General features: G+C 44.1%; 1 long non-coding RNA gene and 1 pseudogene across 1 annotated transcript in view; one reads left to right on the forward strand and one right to left on the reverse strand.

Annotated features, from left to right (window-relative positions):
- Positions 1-2,062: 2,062 nt before the first annotated feature.
- LOC116998535 overlaps positions 2,063-17,456 on the forward strand; it is a 68,841-nt pseudogene continuing 53,447 nt past the window's right edge.
- LOC116998536 overlaps positions 14,544-17,456 on the reverse strand; it is an 84,671-nt gene continuing 81,758 nt past the window's right edge. The window contains exon 3 of the long non-coding RNA XR_004418425.1: positions 14,544-14,913. This is a non-coding gene — a long non-coding RNA (uncharacterized LOC116998536). The remainder of the gene's footprint in view (positions 14,914-17,456) is intronic.

Raw genomic sequence — 17,456 nt, forward strand, 5'->3', positions numbered from 1 at the left:
AGAGCTGTCTGTCAATAAGACAGATATTACTGTTCCAGTAATAGATATGGAAATACTACTGATTTCAAAATAGACAAGGCATTCAGAAAGTAATTGTACATCATCATTAAAATGTGGAAATGATTCAGAAAAGGAAAAAAATTGAAATAACTTACAACAATATTGAAAAAGGGAAAATTCCCTTTATTTGGGTTGAATTTTGAGAAATGAGGTAAAAATAAAATTTTCTTCTGCATATGATCTCTTTCAATTGCACATTCAATTTTAAACGCATTCAGAAATCTAAAGAATTTCATTTGTAGGCACCAAAATCAGGTGCCTCTTCGACTAAGTTACAGCTTCTTGGGACATATGTTATCAAATAGTGTTACAGTAGCAATACTGAAGGGAATGAGTGCCTTTTTTTGTTTTAATTTAGATGGATGTACTCAAGGAACTGGTTTCTTCCAGACAGTCAGGAATAATATGGATACTATTTCAAGCAGGTTCCATGTGGCTGGGTGCTGCTACTGAATCAGGTAATGGGGAAATGGCTTAAGTGTGCTATAGAAACTTGTGACTTGCTGCCTCTGCTAAAATAATAGAAGTGAAAGGGAAATTGCCTTCTTAGCATCTCCTCCTCCCTGTCATGGTATGCTAGTGCTGGATCAAGATAAGTGAGATTTTGGGCAAGAAAACAAGCACAGAAATCAGATCACATAAGAACATCTTCAAATATGCTTGTGAGTTTTGATAATTTATTGTTCTTACAGAGATGAAGATTTATTTCTAAATATTGGAAAAACAATTGGTATTACAGAATTGGCATTCTGTTTTGGCAGATATGGTATATATGGAGTTTTCATGCTCTGTTGTCAAAACTGTCTTGTGTTGCCCTTCCCTGCTCTGTAGCAGCAGGGGATTCAAGGTATTTCCAGTGACTTTTATGGTCTTACACTATGAGCACAGACAAAACCTACAGCTGTGACCTACTTATAAAGCCCTCAAGATGCACCAAAGCTTTATGAACGTTGGACTAAGGGAATTGATGCAGACAGTGTGCCCAGGCCACAGCAGGAGGCCTTCAGGATTTGGAAGCACCGATTGTGAAAAGCGCTGGGAAGCAGTGGTAGGCTGACATTTTACTTTGAGGACTAAGCATTTTAACTTAAGCTTAGCTGTGGCTTTAGTTGCAGATAGTGATCTCTAAGGGCTGTAGATACACATTGTAAAAACTATGCTCTATGGCTCTTATGCTTAGTGTTCTTCCAGTGCTGATTTCCCCCTAAAAACTGCACAGAATTATTGTCTGTTGTCCACATCCAAAAGCAAGGGGGGAATATATTTATTCTCTAAAGAACATAGCTCCACTGAGACACTTCATTGAGTAATGTATCACGTAAAACACCTTTTTTCTCATGAGCTGTGAACTAACTTGTTTTTTACTGCAGGTTTCCAAGAGAGATACAGAAGGTATTAGAGTTAGTCATCAATAGGAGAAACCAAAACTCACATAAATGCTTGTAAAAGCTCATAAGACAAATATATTATGTTACTACCTTGAATTGCAGCCAAGGACACCATGACTTCCTCTCGGAAACCCATTTAGCATTGGACGTGAATGAATAGCAGAGGGGAGTGTGGCTTTGCGCTGACTGGAACCGACCCACGAGCGCCACGGGAAGGGGCGCCGGGACAGGGAGGGGACGGGAGGGCTGCGAGCAGGAACGGGCCATCTCTCCATCGTCCTGGCCCTACCCGGCCCTGCTGCCCGCTGCCTCCTCTGCGGCGGCGCGGCACCCCCAGCCCCGGCGCAGCCCCCGGCGGCCGTAGGACCCTGCTCTGGTTCCCGGTGGGACTGTGAGTCACGGGCGGGCGGCCGCGGGATGGCTGCCCGGCGGTAACACGCTGTCCAAGCCTCCCGTTTGTGTCTGGCCGGCGGCAGCATCCCGGCGGCAGCAGCATCCCGGCGTCCGGAGTTTACCGGCGGCGCGCTCCCTGTGCGCTCCCTGCGCGCTCCCGGCGCTCGCGGGCTCCGCGAGGGGGCGCTGCGGGCGCTCCGGGCGGGGCCGCTCCGGGCGGGGCCGGGCGGGGCTCGGGGGAGCGGAGCGGGGCGCGGAGCGGAGCCCGCACGGCACCGACCTGTGGCATGGCAGAGGTGAGTGGGGTCTGTCCGGCGGCCGGGTGGCGGGGTCTTGTCCGGACTTGGGTCTAAGCTGCCTGGGCTCTCCCTGGAGCTCGGCTGGAGCACTTGAGTAAAAGTAGGTAGGGTATTTGGTTGAGTCTCTTGTCTTCGTTTTTCTCTTTCTCATCCCCGAGGTATCGGAACTTTCTCTTTTTTTTTTTTTTTCTCCTTTTCTTTTACTTATATTTATTTATGTATTTATTTACCTGGTATTAATATTTGGGGAGCTGTTTTACCAACAAGTGTCAGGTTCTTCTCCTGTTCTTAAGTTCTTTCCTGTGCACCCACCAAGGAAAGAAAATGCATCTCGCAAGAAGCTACATATGCGGTCCCACTTGATATCTCTGCGGTAACAAAGAAAACATATTCTCCTAATGAGCTGTGAAATGTAGTTTGCTGCTGTGTAGGTGGAGCAGGGTGAGCTCTAGATGGAGGATTTTCCTCTGTCATCATGTCCCCTTGGTTGCTAAGCAGTGGTGACCACATCTGTGGAAAGATGGAAGAAGCGCAGAGGAGAGAGCAACAGGAAGAGCCAGGAGGAAAAGCAGAATCTCCTCTTGGGCAACCTTGTCTGCTGAATATTCTTACAGAGTACTAACACCAATGCGTGAATCCTTCTTATGCACCTGTTTCCTTAACTCTGAACTTCTGGCATTCCAGTTTATATTTCAGGTGCAGCAAAGTTATTTTGTTCAACCAAATTGGTTTGTCATGATTTATACAAAGAGAAGTCGTTTATAGAAGTGCATTTTTTGCTTCCCATAAGTGGCACTGCTTCAGCTTCAAAAAAAAAAAAAAAAAAAGGCTTGATAGGAAAACAAATGATGGGAAAAATCCTTACACGAAAGTGTGAGGTGATTTATGAAAAGGAGCTTTTAGTCACAAGAATTAATTTCAGTACCGTTTCCCCCTCCTTTTGCAAAATCAGATTTTGCTGTTTAACTTAAGGATTCTAATGTATTTAATATTTCTTTGCTTGCCAAAATACCTCATAGTTTCTGGATTATAATAAAAAAATTCTAGTCTGAGTGGGATGCAAAAAGCAAGATTAAATTGTGGAAGGGTAGATTTGATGTTATTTTTCTTAGTTGAACTTGTTGAACTTGAGCAAATATGTGCGTATGAGTTACTAACAACGAAAAAACCCCATACATACAACAACAGCAAAAAAAAAACCCCAAAACAAAATAAAAAAACAACAGTCAAGGAAAACTCCAAAACCCCCAAACTAAAACCAAGCCACCCATCAAACCCCCCCAAAATTGGTGTTGCTGTGTGATATGTTTGTGATTTGATGCATAGCATGGCACTGTTAAGGTGTGAATTTTCATATGGAATGAAAGGCAGTTCTGACACTGCCGTTTCCATGTCAGTTATATGTGTGTCTAAACATTTTTCAGCTTTTAAGTGGACTGAAAATTTACTTTTATTAAAATCTGAGCAGTTTCTGCGTCGTTGTCAGTATTTGCCAAACACAGCTGTTGTAGGCAAAGAGGAGGAATCCATCCTGTGTGCTGGCTCTGATCTCAGTGTGAGAAACACGGCGGCTTTTGGCCGGTCCTGGTGGAAAAGGGTGTGTCAGGTTGGGAAGGCAGAGCTCTGTGTGTGCATCACACACAGACTCGGGTTGGGCAGAGGTGTGTACAAGATGCTGCAAGATTTGCCAAGGGCCATGTTGGCCATTAGCCAGTCCAAGGGCTTTGGTGTCACCCACCACTTCACCCCCCAACTCCATCCCTGATATTTCTCTGCTTTGGGGATTCAAGAGGATAGTATCATGTAGACTCTTTTTTTTTCCCCTTCCTTTCCTATATTTTTTTAAAATGTGGTTTTTAACTGGCTATCTAAAGGTGCATTTAGGTAAAGTTTATACAAATGCAGACTTGATGAAAATACAAGTCCTGTGTAAATCTTAGGCATTGATAATTTTATATTATTCCTATCAGACATGAAAGCAAACATTGCTCTTTCCATATTTAAAACATTATTTTGTGTTTGCGGATGAAATTTAACAAAGAGAAATGGAAGTGGGTAAAACAGGTTGTTGATTTTAAAACTGTACACATTAAAAGAAATGCTAAGTGCAGATAAATAGTATAAGACATGAACAGTTTTATGAGCTTTTAAACAGATTTTGTTAAAATAAGGTTTTATTACCAGCAGTACAGTATTGATATTGACAGCTTTTACCTTCAATATTTTATCATAAAACTTGTTTCTCTTATTTGAGGCAAGGATTAAGCTTTGAGCTGGTGTTGAAAAACACTTTTTTTCCTTCATATAAGTAAATATAATTTATTGTTAATACATGCTCACTTACATGCTCACTACTAATAAGTGGTGATAGCATGTGGAAGACATTTAATCTTATTCTAATCCAAATAAAAATACTGTACCTGGATCTAATCCTTCAAGATTATGTGTCCTCATTTAATTATTTTATAGGGACCCTAATTTGGGTGCCTTCTGCAGTATGTCCTTTGGGACTGCACAAGAGTATGTAATCCAGAGCGCATGGAGACAGAACTGGAATAATTTAATCTTCAAAAATGTTTTCCTTTCCTGTTGAAGTAAATTGTAAACTCAGCCCAGGACAAGGATGTATTTATCAATAATAATCACAGATGTCATGCTCCTTAGAGAGGGTTGAGTCATCCTCAATGATGATTGATTGCACTGCTTGAAGCACTTGTGCTCAAAGCACACTGTCTGCTACCAGGGAAGATTTTCCACTAATTTTATTGTTCCTTTTGTAAAGGTTTCTGTCACTGTTGACTAGTTGATTTCAAGACAGAAGACTAACTCTTTCTCAGATTTTTAAGTACAGGTTGCATTTTCCCCTGTGATGTAATAAGTTTAGTATAAATAGTTTCCTTAAATTTGTGGAAGAAATCCATTCTAGAAGTTTAGTATCAAAGCAGAAGTTTAAAAGAAAAATTGTATCATCTTGCATGCAGTTGTTGCGTACTAGACAAAGCACCTCCGCCCCAACAGAAACTGGAATATATTTTCATATGTGAAAAGATAGATTTTGTACAGTGACTTCCATAGAAATTCTGTCGTGTTTTCTGTGAGGACTGGGCTGTCTCTGAAAATCTCACTATGAAATTTTCTTGCCTGCAGTTCAACAAATAAGGAGAAACACCAAAAATGCTCCAGCAAGCCTCTTTTGTGACATATTTGTGACATATGTTGAATGGGAGTCCCTTCTGTATCTAAAGTTTTAATTGATTCTTGGGTTATTACTGTGTTGATGAAACCAGTGATGTATAGATCTAGGCTAAGGGGTTTTTTTTAGCTTGAAACTATATCTTTCTCAGATGATGCATTTGCAGAATCATTATCCAGTGTTATCCTGTACGTTTGGACTTAAAATTCTTATTTGAAGTTGCCATTTCTTAGTAGGGCCTGAGTACCCAAGAGACCTAAAGTGTCTCTCTGTGCCCTTGCAGTGTTACCTAGAGCTGCAGAGGGGCTGCAGCAGTGTTCTCTACCAGCTGTCCCCTGTGTGCATGCAGGGGTGGGCAGTGCTGAGGTCCCTCTGGACCTGTGGCCAGGTACTTGCCAGCATACAGAGAGGTGATGCCATTTATGCTGCACACAAAGCAGGGGCTGGGAGGGCATCTCTCTTTTCTGTCTTCAGTGCTCCCAAGACCCCACCAAGTTCTGGGACAAAACATTTGCATTTGACTCCCTGTTTGGTTTTGTGTCTGGACAACAGTGATTCACTGAACACATTATCCTGGCATGAAAATGGATATATAATCAGTGACGATATACTACAGAGGAAAAATAACCAAATACAGGCACGATCTTGGCACTCACTTTGATTCAATTTTCAAGTGCATGTAACTTTACAATGCTTTTATAGATACTGATTTGCCTTGCTACAGTATCATTGATATGGGGATTTTTTTGTGCCTTAAGTGTGAAATATGAAATCCTACTGTGTTTATTATTACAGCTCCAGGTTTCCTGAATGTATAATGTATGTCTTAGAATATTCCCAACATCCCTGGAAGTATTTTGCCGAACTGCTTTTACTGTGTATGAAAAACTTACATACCAGGGGTTTGGCTATTACAGATTGTATAAAGGTTACATCTTTCTCTTCCTCCTACATTTGCTGTATTTCTTTTCTTTCCACAGTTTCTTTAGTAATTCTTGACTATTTCATACTTCATCTCCCTTACTATAGCCACCCTTTCCTTATGATGTATCCCACCCCCCCAGCTCCCCCACAGCTGCCTCCACCCACTGCAGTGATTTCCCTCGCAGGTGAGACACAGTTGTTCTGTTCTCATACTGTATGTGTAGAGGAAATGTTTGATATTTGATCAGACAGCAACCAGGAAGGAGCTTTGTATTTCTAGTACCCAAATAATTAATGTGAGTATACTTCTTGACCATCTGGCTTGCTCAGCTAGCATGCAAATTCTTTATAATAATGAAAAATGTGCCTTCTGAGCAGCTGGCCAGCCAGTGAGGAAATGTTTACTTTGAAGGTGTGCCACCTCGTAGAGATCTGTGCTTCTTTGCCCTTAATCCAGCAGTGGCTTCTCTGGGACCTGCTACTTGGGAGCTGCATGTTTGCTCAGCATTGAGATTTTGGCTGTTCAACAAGGGGTGTGTTTCTGTGTGCTCAGCTTTTATATCTTCACCCTGATTCTGCCTGGGAACCCTTCTGTTGCAAGGTTTACATTTAAGAGAAAGCATCGAAGGAAATGAAAGAAATTCAATTACTTAAAAATATGCAGTACTTGCAGTGTTTTTAGGATTTGTAACCAAATTAATTGGTACAATAAGAGACAGAAGGCGGCATTCAGAATACAGTAATTTCACGACTATAAGGCGCACCCTTTTGACTAAAATCTCCCCCCAAAACCGGAAGTGCGCCTTATAGTCCGGTGCGCCTTATCTGATCTACAAAGTTGCAACATTTGCCACCCCGGAAGTGAGAGCCCGCCGGCATCGGGGCCGCCCCCGCGCGGGGCGGACGCGCCGGCTTCGGGGCAGCCCCCGCGCGGGCCGTCCCGCCGGCATCGGGGCCGCCCCCGCGCGGGGCGGACCCGCCGGTATCGGGGCCTCCCCGCCGGCTTCGGGGCCGCCCCCGCGCGGGGCGGACCCGCCGGTATCGGGGCCGCCCCCGCCGGCATCGGGGCCGCCCCCGCGCGGGGCGGACCCGCCGGTATCGGGGCCTCCCCGCCGGCTTCGGGGCCGCCCCCGCGCGGGGCGGACCCGCCGGTATCGGGGCCTCCCCGCCGGCTTCGGGGCCGCCCCCGCGCGGGGCGGACCCGCCGGTATCGGGGCCTCCCCGCCGGCTTCGGGGCCGCCCCCGCGCGGGGCGGACCCGCCGGTATCGGGGCCGCCCCCGCCGGCATCGGGGCCGCCCCCGCGCGGGGCGGACCCGCCGGTATCGGGGCCGCCCCCGCCGGCATCGGGGCCGCCCCCGCGCGGGGCGGACCCGCCGGTATCGGGGCCGCCCCCGCCGGCATCGGGGCCGCCCCCGCGCGGGGCGGACCCGCCGGTATCGGGGCCGCCCCCGCCGGCATCGGGGCCGCCCCCGCGCGGGGCGGACCCGCCGGTATCGGGGCCTCCCCGCCGGCTTCGGGGCCGCCCCCGCGCGGGGCGGACCCGCCGGTATCGGGGCCTCCCCGCCGGCTTCGGGGCCGCCCCCGCGCGGGGCGGACCCGCCGGTATCGGGGCCTCCCCGCCGGCTTCGGGGCCGCCCCCGCCGGCATCGGGGCCGCCCCCGCGCGGGGCGGACCCGCCGGTATCGGGGCCGCCCCCGCCGGCATCGGGGCCGCCCCCGCGCGGGGCGGACCCGCCGGTATCGGGGCCTCCCCGCCGGCTTCGGGGCCGCCCCCGCGCGGGGCGGACCCGCCGGTATCGGGGCCTCCCCGCCGGCTTCGGGGCCTCCCCGCCGGCTTCGGGGCCGCCCCCGCCGGCATCGGGGCCGCCCCCGCGCGGGGCGGACCCGCCGGTATCGGGGCCGCCCCCGCCGGCATCGGGGCTGCCCCCGCGCGGGGCGGACCCGCCGGTATCGGGGCCTCCCCGCCGGCTTCGGGGCCGCCCCCGCGCGGGGCGGACCCGCCGGTATCGGGGCCTCCCCGCCGGCTTCGGGGCCGCCCCCGCGCGGGGCGGACCCGCCGGTATCGGGGCCTCCCCGCCGGCTTCGGGGCCGCCCCCGCGCGGGGCGGACCCGCCGGCTTCGGGGCCACCCCCGCGCGGGGCCGGCCCGCCGACATTGGGACGGCTCCCTTGCGGGGGGTGTTAAAGCCGCAGGAATCGGATCGGCTGCTGCGCGGGGGGGGGCGAAAGCCGCAGGGATCGGATCGGCTGCTGCGCGGGCGGGGCGAAAGCCCCCGGAAACACGGCGGTCGCCGCGCGGGGGGGGCGAAAGCCCCCGGAATCACGGCGGCCGCCGCGCGGGCGGGGCGAAAGCCCCCGGAATCACGGCGGCCGCTGCGCGGGGGGGGCGAAAGCCCCCGGAAACACGGCGGCCGCCGCGCGGGGGGGGTGAAAGCCCCCGGAATCACGGCGGTCGCCGCGCGGGGGGGGCGAAAGCCCCCGGAATCACGGCGGCCGCCGCGCGGGGGGGGCGAAAGCCCCCGGAATCACGGCGGCCGCCGCGCGGGCGGGGCGAAAGCCCCCGGAATCACGGCGGCCGCTGCGCGGGGGGGGCGAAAGCCCCCGGAAACACGGCGGCCGCCGCGCGGGGGGGGTGAAAGCCCCCGGAATCACGGCGGTCGCCGCGCGGGTGGGGCGAAAACCCCCAGAAGCACGGCGGCCGCTGCGCGGGGGGGGCGAAAGCCCCCGGAATCACGGCGGCCGCCGCGCGGGGGTGGCGAAAACCCCCAGAAGCACGGCGGCCGCCATGCGGAGAGGGGGAAAACCGCCAGAATCGGAGCGGCTGCCACGCGGGGAGGGGGCAAGCAGCTGGAATCGGGGCAGCGGCGGCACGGGGCAAGCCTGCCGGCATTGGGTCACCCGGAGCGCCAGGGAACTCCCGGAACAGCGGGGCCCTGGGGATGCTGCACGGAGCGGCGGTGGGCATAGCCCGGCCCTGCTGGGTACAGGCAGGCCCGGGAGCCAATGGCTGCCGGATTGAGGCGGGGCCTCGGCCAGCAAGCGTGCGGGAGGAGCTGGGGGCGGAGCCTCGCTGCAAAAAAAAACCCGGTGCGCCTTATAGACCGGTGCGCCTTATCTGATCTACAAAGTTGCAAAATGTGCCGGCTCCCGGGGGGTGCGCCTTATAGTCCGGTGCGCCTTATGGTCGTGAAATTACTGTATGTTTATCTGCAATTTGTTTATAAAGTCTTTGCAGCCTTGTGTTGAAAAAAACCCCAAACCTTCCGATTTGCTACAAGTTTTACTGGATTTATTCATCTGGTGCACAGGCTGTTTTAAAGTTTTGAGGCTTTTTCCTACCTAGATAGTTTGTGGGGGACAGAGATGGTCATTATCTGAGAGCTAAATTACTGAACAGAGTAATTCTAGTGTTGGTTGTCTTTGATTACATATGCGCCAACCAAGGCAGGAGGAAGGATGATTGAGCAGCTGGCACACTGAGGGGCACTTAATGAGGAAAATAATGTGTGAGGGCACTTCTTAGGCAAATGTGTCTATAGAACAGTGGAGACAAAGGAACTTAATATTTGGGATCACCTCATATTAAGGGTAACATGAAGGTGGCTGCTTCCCGTATAAATCATCAAAATCTGAAAGGTCTTTATGACAATGGAGACCTTAGGTTCAGCAGTCAGAGAATCTCATCCAGGAATAGAGCCCATTTCTGACTAGGACATACCAATTTTCATGGTGTAGTTTTGGTTTTTCTTTTTTTGTTCTACCCCGATCAGAAGGCGGTTTCTTCTCTGTTACAGCACTTCTGCTTTGGCACTTGGGCTCCAGCTTTTGCGTAGAACCTTGGTGGTACTGAGTGTGTTGAACTTCTGTTGATCTCCTGGTCTGTCTTAGAGGATATAAATGAGTAGCTTGCTTGACGTCTTCCTGCAGGCAATCCTGTTAGGTACAATAGTCTCGATCAACACAACCTGGATTTCTTCCATAGCCTACACAAGAGATTTCCAGGCATGTAAATACATGACATAGTGAACTACTGTGTTAGATAATTTTGAGTTCTGTATTGTATACCATTTTTATTAAGAAAAAAATACTAATTAATATACATTTGGATTCAGATCCTATTTCTTGGAAGCTTATTTTTCTGCTTGCAGGTTAACTGATGTGTTTTGAAGGAGTTATTACATTTTTTCCTTGTTAAAAAGATTATACAGGTCTTTTCATTTACAGAACTCTTGACTTACTCTCAAGTTATTCACTTCATTAGTAATATGGCCCTCAGTTTTGGTCAGAAAATGTACTTCAAAATTGGATACTTTGCAGGACTTTTAAAGAATTTATGTGGAAGTAAAACTAATGAGAATTTTTATGATAATTTTCCTTTACAAAATTAAGGATTTAAATCTTATTTTACGTCCTTGAAGTGATGTATCAATTATCAGTTCTTTTTGTTAGACAAAGACTGTCCTAGGCAAGAAGAGATTTGAGATGTTTTAGAGTTAATATTTGATATTTTGTAGAAGTTTCTGTGGCCTAATAAAGATTATTTTTAAAATTAGACTAAATAAATTGAATGAAAGAAGAGTCCTTTTGTCTCAAGCACCTAATAACCATGATCACCTATTTTGTCTTTCTTTCCTTCGTTTTCCATCCATCTGGTCATTGGAGGCATATTTTATTTTTTTGTCTTGTTATATCTTTCTCCTTTTGCTAAATTTAACCAGAGTTCTGTTCTTTGTATGAAGATACTACTTCATGAATGATGAAAAAATAAAATTACAGCCTTCAGAAAATAATAAATAAGGATGATCTTCAAGTTTTTCTGTTGAAAATCTGTTCTCAGTCAGATTGAGGACAAGTGTGTCAAATGACAGTAGCTTAGTACTTTGCAAATAATTTAAGAGATGTAAATGTGTTTATGAGCAAATCAAATAGCCACAAAATCCTTCTTCATGGTTTTTGCATCACACTGATGTGTACTTGCTGGTATCTTTTAGATGGAGATGGATGTTTAATTGAAGAAGTCTCTAGTAACTGTTTTTCCAAAATGGTGTTTTAGTGCCATTCCTCTAGTTTCTTTTGCATTGTGAATTTTCTGTCTCTTTTCTAAAAACTGTAACATTATGTTTATAATGGATATGTATTCACTTCTAGTTCTAGAAAGTATAATTTCTCCCTATTTTTTTTTTAAACTCATTGAGCTGTGGTTTTGGCTAAGCTAAAAAGAATGATGTACACTTCCGGAAATCTAAGAGATGCAAAGAAGTGAGGGGGAAGGAATGCAGGCACAGACTAATAGGATATTCCCCTCTCCTGATGAACACTTGATTAAATTATTTATTCCTACTCTGTGACTGGGAAGGAAGAAACACAGAAGGTTTTGAAGCTGAATGTCATTCCACAGTGCTGACAAAGTACAGTGGCTCTGGTGGTCTGGACTGAAACAGCTGTTTTCTCTTTGTCTGAAGGAGAAAATGGCAGCATATTATGTAAAAAAAGAAAATTACTTTTTATAAACCAACTGCTGCACTTTATATCCTGCTCTTTTAATGACTCTTTTCTGTGAATGCCTTGCAATTCTGTTTTATATTGCACAACCACAATATAATTAATCACTGCTTTCTGCAGCAAGGTAGCAGTTCAGGCAAAGACTCCCTTGTCACAGGGAACTGTGCACTATTGCACATGTATTAAGAAAAGTTGTGTGTCCCTACAGTGAGGAGCAAGATTAGATTTAGTTTTGGTTGGTTTTTATTGGTTTTTTTGACAGGTGGTGGGAAGTAGGATTTTTCACTCTCTCTCTCTATATGCTCATGACTGCTTTTAGTTACTGTTGCTCTAGATATATTTTCAAACATCTGCCTGTAGGTTGCCCGTACTCATCTGGTGCTTTGTTGTGCACAGTAAGTGATTATCAAGTGTCATTTCTGGAAGTATTCCTAATGGCTCTAGATTTTATGATGAACAAACACTTGATCACTATCAGGCCATCTTTGGATGTTTCCTGTGCTGATTGATCTTGAAGTAGAAATAAAAGTGGGACTCTTACCAAGTGCTTTTGTGTGTGGGAGGTGGAGCCTTCAGTGGTCAAAAGGGTGTTTCAGTCTGTGTATACTCTCGACAGGGACAACCTGGCATCAGGGGCACCCAGGGACATCTTTCACCCCATCAGGGTGCTCAAAGCCCTGTCCAACCTGATGTGTTGAACCACACCAAGGGTCCAGTTGGGTTTTTTCAGAAGGGTTATGAATCACTGAGCTCAAGGCAGGTGATTCCAAGCCAGTAGATGGTTCTGTGACTTCTGAGTAAGTACTATTGGCAGACACATTTCTCTGAAATTTTTTTTCTTCACCAAGTGGCATACCCTGATAAGGCAGTTTGAAGTTGTCAGATTTTTTAATATAGTCATACTGCTAAAAAAATTATTGCAAGCAATTTGGCTATTTCACAATTTACAAAGCCTAGGTCAATAAAACTACCAACTTTGTCTCCTTAACCATTGAATTTTTAGGCATGCATTGGGAAAATATGAAAACTGGCATTCTAACCTGAGGTGAAAAAGCAATTATTTTTCAATTCTTTCTATGTTTTCAATGACCAGAAGAGGGGATGGAACCAGAACACTGCGTTTATCTTTGTTTAAAGATTATAATGAAAAAGCTCATAGAAGTCTATCCTTTTCTTTCTGATCTTCAAGAATCTTTTATACTTAATTGCTGAACATTATTTCTCATTGTACAAGAAGTGACATCCTTTAAAATGGATTCTCAATCAGATAAATTGGTTGTAGAATGTATTTTCCTGACTAGATTCTAGTACTACTAATGGTAACACTTCATTAATAATTGTCAGTATTTCAGTATTTTTCAATAATCCAATGTGATGTAGTGTTTTACTGCTGCCTCTTACTCATTTTTCAGCTGGCAATCATCCACTGCAGTCTTGATTTTGAAACTCTAAATTTAAATGTAGAGGGTAAAACATGTTCAGTGGGGAAAAAACAATTATGAAATTAGATTAACAATTTCCTTTTTTATTCAGCAGTTTGTTTTCTTTTAGAGGATACTGTAATATCTGTTTATTTGTTCATCATTTCCTCTGCAGGCACAAAAGTAGCAGTAACGTAGGGGTTTTGTTTTATAATAGCTTGATCTAATCCAGTTCATTTTTCTTGTCCATAGTTTTTGTGTACACAATCTACAACAGGAGTAATTTCAAAAGCAAGTAAATAGGGAAAGCAAACGAAAACATGAGGTGTGTTTCCAACTGTCCTTTAGTCTCTGGTGGTGAGGGTTTTGTATGAGAAAGTCTCCTGTTGTATTCTTGCCAACTGGATGTAATGTCAGATACATTCGAATGCAGACTGTCTCACAATACAAAGCCAAGAATAAAAAGGAATGAAGGAGGACAAATACTTCAGAAAAATGTTAAGACTTTTGGATTCAAGCCCCAGAGAAAACTACTGCCAAATTTGCCTTGAAGTTCCTTTTTTCTGGCTTATGATCACATCAGTGTCTGAAAATGACTGATAAAGACTAAGAGAATTGCCATCATTTATAGGAAAGACTGCTCATAAGAATTTTTTATTTTTTTTTAAATAATTACACCCCTGAACAAAACTGAGCAAAACTGAAAGTGTAGTAAATCCAGGTCTTACTTGTTTGTGATAGAGGCCTGTGGTTATCAAACTAGTTTAATCTTGACACTTTCTAATATTTTAAATTCAAGTAACCTGTTTTTCGAGTTTCTTTCACAATCTCTTTTCCATTTGTCTTTCACTTGTGATAGGAAGCAAATCTGTATTAAAGTAGTTCTGACTGTTAGAACATGGAGAAAAACCGAAGGAAATGCTCTCTGACTCTTTACTTCACCCACTGGCATAGTTGTGGATTTAGTTTGGTTAACATTTGGCTTAAAAATGATGATGATGAGGGTGCCTGGTTTGTTTGGGGTTTTTTTTGTCATGAATTTGACATGAGGAAAAAGGCTATCGATGCTTCCCCTAATTCTGTTATATTCACTCTAAGTGCTGTACTGTTTGTAATTTTGCCATGTTCTGCAAGTTCGTGCGTTGCTGTTAAGATGTACATATTTTGTGTATATATTTTCTGCTTCAACTAGAGGAGTTTCTTTGACTCTCCAAAACATTTTGATTTGTTTATGCCCTCCTGGCATCTTTGCTTGATGAGTATTGCCGTGGCTATTTCAAAGCTACTGTGCCAAGGAGAAAACATTAATTTCCATATTTATAAAAACCAGTGTTTTTTGTAAACTCATAGAAATGCACAGTAAGTGAATTTTTAGTAATGTAAGTGAATTTTTAATATTGATGTGCCATGTAAATTGAATTGGTTAAGACAGAGTATGCAGATGACAACCTATGAGGTACAAACTAGTAACATATTATGGAACACAAGTCACAGGAGGTGAGGACCAGAGCAGACATGTAAGAGAAACTTCATTCTGTGATAAAGCCTTGACAAAGGACTTCCACTTAAAAGTTCTGTCCACAGGAATGAGGTATTTTGGAGTAATGTTAATGCCACTGTTTATACTGCACCCAGGCTCAGAATCGCAGAATGGGTCAGGTTGGAAGGGACCACAATGGATCATCTGCTCCAACCTCCCTGCTCAAGCAGTGTCATCCCAGAGCATATGGCAATCTGTACAAAAAGAAAGCTGTACTTAATAATTGAATCTCCATTAAAACAGAAAACCAACCAACCAAAAAATGAGCAAATGCAGTTTTTAAATGCCATCATGGTGTCGTGTTCTAGCATATTCTCGCTTTCCTTCTCATGCTCTCATGTTCATTGGGAAGCAGATAGTAAGCCATGTCAGTGAGGCTGACATCCTGAAAGTCTCTTCTACCAACACAGCATTGTGTTTCAGGCTGTTGAACTGAACAGAATAATTGGCATTGAACTCTCATTTCAGTTTTACAGGCTGATCGTACTTCTGTGGCTTTTTTAATGGATGTCATTAGTAAACAATTTTTTTCTGATACGTACAAAAGTTCAGTAATATACTGGAAGGAGCAAAATCCTTTTTGGACCTAACAGGTGAACCTTTTGAAGAACATCCTGCCATACATCTCTGTGTTGATGTATGTTGATGCCATTTTCCACTTTCGGTGTGTTTACAGGAAGCCTTAGAATGGATGTGGGAATTTTGCCCCCACATTGCTATAAACTGAGCCAGGTTTTTCCAATCATCCCAGCCTGTATCCATTTGCAGAACAGTAGCTGAGTCTTTCTAGGAAATGTGACCAGCACAGAAAGTAGACTCAGATTGCACTAATGAGGCCATTAAATGAGATATAGGGAGCCTCTCTGGCCAGAAAGAGGAATGGGAAGAGATCTGGCTGTACTCCTTGCTTTGTCTTTTATATTTTGCAGCCAGTCACATTCTTTGTGTTTACTTTGGTGGGAGAGTTGTTTTCTTCCTCCCTCTGCTCCTTTTTTCTGTGTTGTCTTATTTGCCAAAAGGAAAAAAAAAAAATTCAAAAATTTGAGGGAGAAGACCTGACCTAAATAAGATCTAACAAAGCATATTGGCTGTCTAAAGTCTGCCAAATTGTATGTCTGTTCAGTTATGCTTCCTGACCATTTCACAAAAGTCTTCATTTTCTTCGTGGAAAATCGAAGTGCAATGAAATGGCTAAATTTTAAAATAGTTGTTAGAAACATCTAATAAAATTCAGTCATATTTATTTGGTCACAATACCAATGTTACCTATAACAGCAAATAAAGATTACTTCAGAATTTTAGCAGTTTTCAGTCCATAGAGAAAAATTATTTTCTCTTCCGTTATTCTGTAGATATGCTCTTTTCTGCTGTGCTCTAATTGATAATTTTTTGAGCTTTCGGTAGATAAAAACTAAAAAGTGTACATTTTAAGGATTCAAGAACATTTTTTACTGTTTAAAATCTAGTGAAACAGGTTTATGTTCTGTAGTATGTTACTAATCTGTGTCTTTTTAGTTTATTATTGTTTAAGAGGACTTTTTTAATATAAAACAATCTTCAAGTTGGTAAACTTTGATTTGGGGGAGCTTTTCATTCTTGCAATATTAATATTTTTTTTATGTCTTCTGTGTATTACCATAAGTTAATAAATTAAAATCAGGGACTATTTAATTGAGAATAGCTAGTTTATTATACCTTTGGAACTGATACAGGCAAGTTTTGTATGAGGAGTAGAATCCATTAAGCTGAACAGAAATGCATTTTGTCTTCCATAAGCATTTATTTTGGTTTTTAAAATTATTTTCATGAACAAGCTATAGAGAATTAAATGACTTACAGACAAAAGAATGACATGGTAAAATATTTTCTTTAAAAATCAGCTGTCCCACTTAGTGCTATTGCATTAGCACAGTCTTTTGTTGAGAAGTATCAGGGGTGAAATGTAGCATAGGTCTAATTTATTCAGTCTGAAAGCAATAAATAATTCAGAAACCTTTTAGTTCTTATTGATGTTTAGGAGCAGATGCATTCTAGATTAAACCACTGTCCTAAGAATTTTCTGGATTTGTCTTATAGCCTCATGCATGTTTTGCAAACAGTCACAGAATTCTGACGTTGATTTAGCAGCAATAAACTCAGCTTATTTTCTGTAGAAACTGAAGGCTGCATCACTGCTCAATGACAATTTATTAGTTAATAGAGTAGGTTTCATTTATATAATAGAATTAAATGTCTGTAAAAGAAAACACCTTATTTTTTTATCTACAGAAATACACAAAAAAGAGCATGGCAGAGAAAATATCTGTAAATTTGCTTATAACTGATCAGATTTGATCACTTGCCTAAATGAAATTCACTGAACATCTTTACCTGACTGTCAAGATGGTAGCTTCTTATTTTTAATGGAATACCTAGTAATTTCAGTAGTATGGCTTCCTTAGTACACTGAAAACTTTATTCAAGTTACTCAAATAACACTAGCAAGTGTATCATAGCAGAGAGAACATCAGAAACAGTACTGTAAAAAATCCATCATTATGTTCTAGAATATATAATAGGAAGCGCAGATTGTTACCTCTGAAAAATGTTAAGATAAAAATACTACATTAGGGAAATACATTTTACCAGTATTGAGGGTTTGTTGCTGGTTGACTTGGGTTTAAGTTTGACCATTATTTTTGTAAATAGTAAAGGACATACAGAAACATACATATATTTTTATTTATTTATATATATA

Source organism: Catharus ustulatus, chromosome 7 (assembly GCF_009819885.2).
Source record: "Catharus ustulatus isolate bCatUst1 chromosome 7, bCatUst1.pri.v2, whole genome shotgun sequence".
Classification (NCBI taxonomy): domain Eukaryota; kingdom Metazoa; phylum Chordata; class Aves; order Passeriformes; family Turdidae; genus Catharus; species Catharus ustulatus.